The 9,810-nt window shown below is 47.1% G+C and overlaps 1 long non-coding RNA gene across 1 annotated transcript; it reads right to left on the reverse strand.

Annotated features, from left to right (window-relative positions):
* Window positions 1-2,234: 2,234 nt before the first annotated feature.
* Window positions 2,235-8,937, reverse strand: LOC129346288 (uncharacterized). Its single transcript, XR_008598755.1, has 3 exons — window positions 8,899-8,937; window positions 4,591-4,673; window positions 2,235-2,467 (listed from the first exon to the last, which is right to left on the reverse strand). It is a non-coding gene; the product is annotated as an uncharacterized LOC129346288 (long non-coding RNA).
* Between the last annotated feature and the right edge of the window lie 873 nt (window positions 8,938-9,810).

The following is a 9,810-nucleotide window of genomic DNA, read 5'->3' on the forward strand; positions in this document are numbered from 1 at the left end:
ATGCCACCCCTAGCAAGACAAGCCTGCATCTTCATCCCCCCCCCCCGGGAAATAATTGAGATCAGCAGCAGCAAGCACAACATAGGAGATTAGCAGCCGCAAGCTAAAACCTTTCCCTTTTTAGGCAAGGATAGAGGGACCTGGTTTGGGGGGCCATAACATGGCCCCCCAAAGTCTAATCTGTCTGAAACTTGGGGGGTTGTTAGAGAGTAGTTAGAGGAAGATCACCACCAATTTTGGCTTGATTCGGTGGGAAAATGCCTCCCCCAGGCTTCCGGGAAGCCTGGGGAGACTTTTTCCCTTTGAAATACATTACCGAAACAAGCCAAAATACCAAAACGATTACCGAATCGCGAATACCGAAACGGCTTGCCTTGTCGTAATACAATTTTTGTATGACTTTGAGCTGCCTGAACTTTACAGACTTAGCATTTAATCTAGCAGGACCTTTCTTGACTCAGAGCTCACTTCTTCAGGTGCTACGAAGAAGGAAATCGTCTTTCACATTTTAATAGGAAAAATGAGCAAAAGGGGAGTTGAGGGCAGAGAGAGGGCAAGAGAGGCTTGGTGTGAGTGCCATCACAAATCTTTCAGGTGTGATTCTTTGTGTAAGGAACTAGAACAGATTAGGTTGCTGGAGCTGCACATTTTGTGTCTGGATGCCCATCTTTCAGTGCCCTGTGCGGAACAATATGATGAAGGGAAAAAAGTGACTTCCAGTCTTGATAATGGGTGGTCTTGATGATTGGGAATGTGTGATAGATTGCACCTGAGGAGTCCTAACCACACTGGCGCACACGCACACACGCACGCACACACACACACCACTTGTCATAATGATTGGAATTCAGAAGGCTAGGAAAGCCCCCCGAATCAATTTAATCCTATGAAAAGAAGTCAGAGCCAGCATTTAACGTGCCACTTGTTCTGGATGGGGCTGCACTCACCTTGAAGGAACAGGTGTGCTGTCTGGGGACGCTCTTGGACCCAGGCATGTCTCAGGATAAGTAGGTGGCAGACTTGGCCAGGAGTGCCTTTTACCAACTTTGACTGACTGGCCAGCTGCAGCCTTTCCTGAGCAGAGAAGAGGTGTGGTCACTCTGACGCATGCCCTGGTAACATCTAGGTTAGTTTACGGCTGGTTGTGGGGCTGCCCTTGAAACATACTGCAGCCAGTAGGTTGACTGGAATGGCTTGTAGAGACCGTAGCACTCTAGTCTTGGCTCATCTACGCCGGGTCCCAATCCGTTTCCAGGCACAATTCAAAGTGCTGGACCTTTAAAGTCCTATGTGGCTTGGGACCAGCGTACGTGAAGGACCACCTCCTCCCTTATGGAGAATGTGGGACTCTAATCTGGAGCACTGGGTTTGATTCCCCACTCCTCCACTTGAAGCCAGCTGGGTGACCTTGGGTCAGTCACAGCTCTCTCAGAGCTCTCTCAGCCCCACCCACCTCACAGCGTGTTCTGTTGTTGTGGGGATAATGATAACATACTTTGTAAACCACTCTGAGAGGGCGTTAAGTCATCCTGAAGGGCAGTATATAAATCAAATGTTAGTATAGATGGCAATTGCGCACGGGCTTAGTCTGAGAAACTTGGAAACCTTTTATAGTAGCATATGTATAGACTTGCAAACAATATTTTGTGTTTGTTGCTAGCATTGATGTGTTTTTTTGTTTTTGCTTTGCACTGATAAATACAAATTTTAATTAAAAAAATAGCAGCGCACAATGGCTTCTCCCCCTCCCGATGCTGGTCAGTGGCAGCGGGCAACAAAGGCTACTTGCAGGAGGACTTCGTAGACGTGGAAGCCCTCTCCAAAGGCCTGCCTCTTCCGTGGCTGTCTCTCCCAGGCCCAGCTCCACCGACAGACAGAACAGGGGTCAGGGCAGCCTTGCCCAGAAACAGCTTCATCTTCCTTCCACAGTGAAAGCGTCTATCTCAGCACAGCTTGTTCCCAGCTTGCTTTACCCAGACAGGTCTGAGTCCAGCAGATTCTTTTTTGCCCCATCCCAGGATGCTTCTAACCCACTGAAAAGAAAGCAGGATGCAAAGCAGTGGGGTCAGCACAGCATCTCTTTGAGCACTGATCGGCACAGTCAGATGTACCTGGAGAGTTAGCCCAGTTTCCCGATTTTGAACAGCTGCTGTTAACCATTTTTGAGAACTCCGAAGAACATGCTGCATAAGTATGTATCGCCATTTATTGCAACAACTAAAAGCATCAGAATATTTCCCCCATCCTGGACCACTCAAAGTCCAAAATGACAAGCGTTGTTTGGACTGCTTAGCCTTCCTACACTGCCAGGAGCAGCAGAGGTTCTAGTGGCTGCGTTTCCGAATGTCTTCTGCATCATCGACGCAGCAGTTCCCCATTCCGTTGTTGCATCGGCCCACGTAGACTTCCACTGGATGGCAGAGGGTATGTCGGCAAAGGCCCTTCAGCCGCCTGCATCGTTCTGTGCCTTCAAAGAGAACAGGAGAAGTTTGTACCCCTTACTAGAAGGTTACTATTCACTCCTGTCTGGTAAGATGTCAAGTGGATCCCCAGAAAACAAAGATGCATGCATGCACTGATGGAGAAGTTTAATGCAGAGAGTTGTTATGTTCATAAGGGCTGTGTGGAACATTCTAACGAGAAGAGGAGGGTTTGGGACAGGTATGAACAGGCAAGTACCTTTGCTAAGCTGATTCCACTAACCTCTTGGCATCATCATGCCAATCCTTGTCCAGGATATCTGTTGGCAGCATTTGTTGTCTTGTTGACATATTAAAGCATGACCCTAGGCCATGCAATTCTCTAGGTGCACAGCAACTATGGTTCTTTTTATGGGGCCCAACAACATGCCTGCATACGCAGAGCCTTAGAAAATGTTGCACACACAGATAGCTGGTTCAGACATGAAGGTCCACAGCCTGTCCTGTTAGACTCCATCACCGGAAGGGGACGGCACCGGAAGAGGACTGCACTTCTCACCCACCCCTACAGCCATTTCCAACCCCAGGAAGAGTTATTCCCAAGGACATTGGACGTGCATGGGGTAATACTCTTGAGGACTGGGAGGCTGTGGTGGGGAGAGAGTGAAATTGGCCCCACGTGTCTCTTCTGTGAATGGCGATTCGTGGAGGAAAGAGGAAGAAGGGAGCCATTTTGCCTCTCCTCCCTCTCTGTTGCAGCCTCCAGGCCTACGAGCTTATCACTCCACACAAGTCTTGGGAATAAGCTTTCCTGGGATCAGAAATGGCTGAGGTGCTGGGGAGGGGGGAAGGCTGGGAGGGCTGATGATTCTGGTGTGGTCCGCACATGGATCCAGCCTGTGTTGACTGCTGCATCAGGAGAGAACCTACACGTGTAGAGGAGCCCTCACAGTTTTAATCACCACAGACCAGGGCTTTTTTCAGGGGGAACGTGGGAACAGAGTTCCAGAACCTCTTGAAAATGGTCACATGGCTGGTGGCCCCGCCCCTTGATCTCCAGACAGAGGGGAGTTGAGATTGCCCTCCGCGCCGCTCAGCAGCACGGAGGGCAATCTCAACTCCCCTCTGTCTGGAGATCAGGGGGTGGGGCCACCGGCCATGTGACCATTTTCTCCAAAGGCAACCCACTGAGTTCCACCACCTCTTTTCCCAGAAAAAAAGCCCTGCCACAGACAGACCTTTCACATCAACTGACGTCAACGCAAGCAAGACACTTTTCGATTGAGAAGTTCATCTCGTAATAAATAACTTCATGTCTACCATGTAACAACTTTTAGCAAATCAAGATCCTCAAAAAGTGAAATCCTCAAACTGCTTTGGCTTGAGATGTACTTTCAATGAAATGTATTTTCAGCTAAGCATGTTTGTGTTGTGCTGTGAACCTATATATAATTTGATCTCAATGGGTACTTGATCCCTTGGATTTGGGGAAGTCTGAATTTCTAAAATTATCCTGGCCACATCTTCCCTTGTGTGTGCTACAAAGCACTAAAACTGATAGAAAAACAGACTTGCGTGGGCTGAACAACAAGGTTGTTGGGTTAAAGCTTTTCAGGCTAGCTTTAAATGTTGCTCAAGTTGTTCCTGGTCAATTTCTTCCTGCATTCATCAGCCCAATAAACTGCATCTTACTTAGAAGTAAGTCTTGTTGATTTCAGTGGAACTTAGGGTTAAACTAGTTGTGATGGGGACCACGGATCTCCCAACACTTTTAAAAGGTGGATTACAGTCCCAAGGGGCCCCAATTCAGATTGGAGCCATGCAGGGAGAGAAAAGGTTATTCTCCCATGCAGTCATTAGCTGTTTAAAGGAAGAGCATGTACTCCCATCTTTTCCTCTATATAGTAGGGGGGAGGGTTGGTTCTGATGAATGAAACCAGGGGGAGGGGAATCAAAGCAGAATTTGCGGGAGGGGCAGATTGGGCTGCAGTGGGAGGGCGGAAACAAGGAAGTTGTATCCTGCAGTCAGGGATCTTTCTGCCCGTGGAAAGCCTCCAGTGGACCCGTGTTAGATGGCGCACTGCAGAAAAGGGAGAGGGGCTTCCCCCCCAAGGTAAATGTCGGGCAAAATTCTTGCCACGCGTAGCCTAAATGTGCACAACACTCTTACCTGACTTATCCAGACAGGCCGGCTGGAACAGCAGGAAGACAAGTAGAAAGAGACAAAGGAGCCTCATGCTGACTGAAATATGTCTGGGGAAAGAGCAATGAAGATCAAACGAGGCAGACATTCTTAACTGCAGTCGCCATTCCGTCACCCAGTCAAAAGTCAGTTCATTGCCACGGGGGCAGGTTTGGGATTCCCCACCCCCCTTTCTTGCCACCATTTCTGTAACAGCCACGTGACATTTTAGTTAGTAGCTCTTGGGTCTCAGCGGCAGCAGACGCCACGTGTTGCATCCAAACAGTCCTTTTTCTGGCAAAAGAGGAAGGAGGGGGTCCCTTTTGTTGGATAAAAAGGCTGCGTTTGGGATTATGGGACATGCAGGGACAAAAGGCATGTAGACTATGGCAAGCGGGATTCAGTGAGACCGCGTGAAAATGTTGCCTGCATCCAACCCCCCGATTCTTGTGCTGTACAAGTGGTGCCTCATCCAGACACCACCCGGCATTTTAAGCATCATGCCGTTAATTGGTTTATTTGTATACCACCTTTCAGGTAAGAATCAAGGCAGTTTACAACATAGTAAAATACAATAAAATCAACCAGGCCATTAATTAAAATAGGTTAAAAACAGTGAAATCAATGCAACGCAATAGAAATCAACATCGTAGAATGTTCCAAATGGTGACCCTGTCCCTGCTGCGCCATTTCTTATTGATTTAATTCAAAGGGAAAAGCAGGTTTGCAAACCCATCTGGATGGCTTTTAGGGAAGCAGCTGTTACCAAGTCCTGCAGAAGTGAGTTTCAAAGTCAGGGAGCAACGGCTGAAAAAGTCTTTCCCTCAGGGTGGAAATTGTTAATATAAGAGGGAGAGAGGGAAAGGAACTGAGGAAAGATTCAAAGCAATCCTTCAGAAAACCAGTTTTTTTCCTGTCACCCAGGGCTTTTTTTCTGGGAAAAGAGGTGGTGGAACTCAGTGGGTTGCCCTCGGAGAAGATGGTCACATGGCTGGTGGCCCTGAGCGGCACAGAGGGGAATCTCAACTCCCCTCTGTCTGGAGATCAGGGGGCGGGGCCACCAGCCATGTGACCATTTTCAAGGGGTTCCGGAACTCCGTTCCCCCACGTTCCCCCTGAAAAAAAGCCCTGCTGTCACCTATCCCAGACATGATTCCAGATGGCCACTCTCTCTCCTATATGTGGTGGTGGAGAGAGCCCTAGGGTTGCCAGCTCCGAGTTGGGAAATTCCTGGAGATCTGGGGGGGGGGGGGGGGAGAAACCTGGAGAAAGAAGGGTTTGGGGAGGGAAAGGACCTTGGCATGGCATAATTCCATAGAGTCCACCCCCAAAAGTTGCCATTTTCTCCAGGTGAACTGATATCTGTGGCCTGGAGACCAGTTGTAATTCCAGGGGATCTCCAGCTACTACCTGGAGATAGGTTGTTGTCGGATCAGTTCAGATCCCACCCCCCATATTATGAGCATTATCAAAGTGGCAGCGGAAGAAGCCCTTGTTCTGGGGGGTCATTACCACAGACGTTAGTAAGTTTTTGATTAATTCCTATCCCCGTGTACCTTGTTTTTATATATTACCTAAAATTCATAAAGGGGGTCATCCCCCTCCGGGCAGGCCTATTGTGTCCGTGAGTAATTCGATTCTGGAGCCTCTTGCCCAATTGGTGGATCACTATGCCAACATAGATCAAGGACACATGGGAGTTTATCAAATTAATTGAGGGGAAAGTGTTACCTCCTGGGGCAATCATGCTTACTCTGGATGTGACTGCCTTGTGTACATCGATCCCTCATGGGGATATTAGGAATGTGGTGGAACTGGCGTCACGTCACACAGACCTTCACAATGACCTTGTAGAATTTCTCCTATCCTGGGTAGATATTTTTGTTGAGAAGAATTCCTTCCAATTCCAGAGTGACTTCTTTTACCAGGTTGAGGGCGTTGCAACGGGATGCGCAGTGGCACCTTCCATTGCCAAACTCTTTTCTGTCATTTGTATCTCCAGATGTTTTTGTATCAAAATACACTGCCTGTCTTGTAAGAAGTGATGTGCTAATTTTATTGTTTGGGAACATCCCTTCTCTGTACCTTCAAAGGAAAACAAAGCAAACGCAATTGATGATTGTAACAAATGACCAAACTCCTTGATCTTTCTCTATAAAAGGCTTTGGCCCCTAGGGCTCGGGGCCGACTGTGCCAGCTTGCAGAGAGCCCACCAAGCTACAAGTGATGCCTCACACAGGCTGGACACTGGTCAGCTTCCCTCAAGTTTTGATGGGAAATGTAGGCATCTTGGTTTTACAGCTTGGCTGTCCATTACAGCTGCAAGACCAGGATGCCTACATTTCCCAACAAAACTTGAGGGAAGCTGACAAGTGTCCAGCCTGTGTGAGGCATCACTTGTAGCTTGGCTCTTAAGACTCCTGTAGGCTCACACCTCGGCCAAGAGCTCTCGTTCTTTGGGGGGAATTTCAGGGGAATTTCATATTACTGGTTTACTTGTGTTCACCACCAAGGCCCGTGTGTCGCACCTTTTGGCTTGTGTATTTTTGCATGCTGAAGTATCTTTTAATAAACATTGTTAGACTTGGTTAAGGACAGTTCTGAGTTAAGTTTTTGTAGTGTTAAGGGTTAGTTAGGTTAAGGTAAGGTCCAGAGATGCACCACACAGTACATTGCCTGTGGTAAGGGGCTAAACAGAGCAAAGAACCCAGCTGGTTGTGAGCCCAGGGGAGCTGGGACGAAATTTTCTCACAACAATCACACCCAGAGAAAGACAGAGATCATGTCTGTGCATATGCATACCACAATTCCCACTTGCACTCACATCAAAGACAAAGGTGCCACTTTGGAAAAGCCATATTGGAAGTGCTTACCCACAGCACTTTGCATACAAAGAAAGAGCCCCACAGAGGATATTTGCCAATGGGCAAGGTCGCATCGAGGTTAAGTTCAGGGGGTGTCAAATAAAGGGTGGAGACCATGCCCGAGCTGCTCTTAAAATATTATGCCAGGGTTCCCTTCAACGGGACTCATTTTCCATGTAGTATTTTTATAATAATTCTATTTACCTGAAGGGAAGACTAGCTTTTAAAAAACGTGTTCAGTCTAGAAAAAGAAAAGGTCCTCTTCATTCATTCATTTTCATTCATTCGTCATTTACAGTCATTTGACCAATCATATAACACAGTTACACTAAAAACAAAAGTTCAAGGCGTACAATAAAACAGTTTGAAATTAAGATCTAGTTACAGTACAATATAATTTCCGAGACCGGAATATCACCAAATAGTATCCGGCTACTTGATAGGTAATCTTGGCATGCTTATCGGATAGAAGATAATCAAGTCTAGCCTTTTCAGTGAGACCAGAGATTTTACCGAATAACGGTGTGATCATCTCATCCCGTTCTTCCTTATAATATGGGCAGCTAAAACACATGTGCCCTATAGTTTCCATCTCTCTTAATGGACAGGAGCAAAGCCTTTCCAAATAGGAGATTAAAGATCCTCTTAAATACTCATAAAAGCCTCAGGTATATGTGATAAAAACAAAAGAATTGCACATATTTTTTTTATGGGGAAGTCGTTACAGTTGCTTTACTAATTTCATTATTTTATACAGGGCTTTTTTTCAGCAGGAACGTGGGGGAACGGAGTGAAAATGGTCGCATGGTTGTCGTGGAGGGCAATCTTAACTCCCCTCTGTCTGGAGATCAGGGAGTGGGGCCACCAGCCATGTGACCATTTTCTCCAAGGGCCACCCACTGAGTTCCACCACCTCTTTTCCCAGAAAAAAAGCCCCGATTTTATATGTCTTGGTATCTAAGTCAGTTCAACTGGGCTTGATGTTGCCCACTGTTCCGTCACCATGAGAATATTTTACACAGAAAAAAAAAATGAACTAACAGGTTTAATAAGAGCTTTGGTTGTGATCAGTGTGCGCTTACTTGAAACCAAGTTTCGCAGAATTCTGTAGACGTGGAGGGGATTGGAACGCGGTGAAAATCCCCCAGCCTGTATTTATTAAATCTCAGCCACCCTGCCCGTGGATCTTAAGGATGTTAGATGTGGGGTGCAAGGTGGGCTGTCTGAATATGTTTTGATTGCTGTACTTCTATGGCTGCTGCCAGAGTTTAAATTGTTTTTATTATATGCATTTACATGATGTTAATCTGCTCTGAGACCATGTGCGGGGAGAGCGGACTACAAATAAAATAAAATAAAATAAATAAAATATCAAGTCTTATCACAGTCTGCAGAGCTGTGCCATGCCGCAGTTTTAAAGGAAGGTGCTCACCTGGGACAACAACTTGGGACTTCATCACTACACATGAGGAGGGCTGCAGGAGGAGGTTTGGCAGAGTCTGCACCAGAGCTTCCAGCCAGCGCAGAACGGCAAGGTCTCCCTGCTGCGTCACAAGCTCCTTCGCCCCGGGGCCTCCTCCGTCCTTCACGGCCGACCGCAGAGCATCCCCGTACCTGGCAAGAGTTTTGAAAAAGAAACCCTGAACAGAAGCGGCATACTCGTCCGCCCATTTCTTCACTTGTATTCTGCAGCCATTTTTCCAGTCCTGTCTTCCGGAGTTGGGTTCAAAGAGAGGCAACAAACACCCCTCCCCTCAAACCAGATATAACATTTCTCGATCAGTGGAACAACATACTAATCCCCCGAATTAGATGTGACCTTATAAACAACCTATTAGTTGCAGCTAAGGGTGCAACTGCAGCAAGATGGAAATCACACAACCCTCCACCAATCTCAAACAGGTTCTCTAAAATCTGGGATCACTTTATACTTGAAAAAAATAATGACAAAATATTCCAAGCAGAAAAATTTCCCAACACAACAGGATTCTTGGAGAAATGGTTTTCCTTTTTTGAATTTATTAATATACAACCTCCTATAACATCATAAAGATGTTAGACCACTCTGCCCCGTGGCGCAGAGTGGTAAGCGGCAGTACTGCAGTCCACGCTCTGCTCATGACCGGAGTTCGATCCCGGCGGAAGCTGGGTTCAGGTAGCCGGCTCAAGGTTGACTCAGCCTTCCATCCTTCTGAAGTCGGTAAAATGAGTGCCCAGTTTCCTGGGGGTAAAGTGTAGATGACTGGGGAAGGCAACGGCAAACCACCCCGTAAAAAGTCTGCCAAGAAAACATGGTGATGCGACGTCCCCCCATGGCTCAGTAATGACTCGGTGCTTGCACAGG

This window comes from Eublepharis macularius, chromosome 1 (genome assembly GCF_028583425.1).
Source record: "Eublepharis macularius isolate TG4126 chromosome 1, MPM_Emac_v1.0, whole genome shotgun sequence".
NCBI classification, from domain to species: Eukaryota; Metazoa; Chordata; class Lepidosauria; order Squamata; family Eublepharidae; genus Eublepharis; species Eublepharis macularius.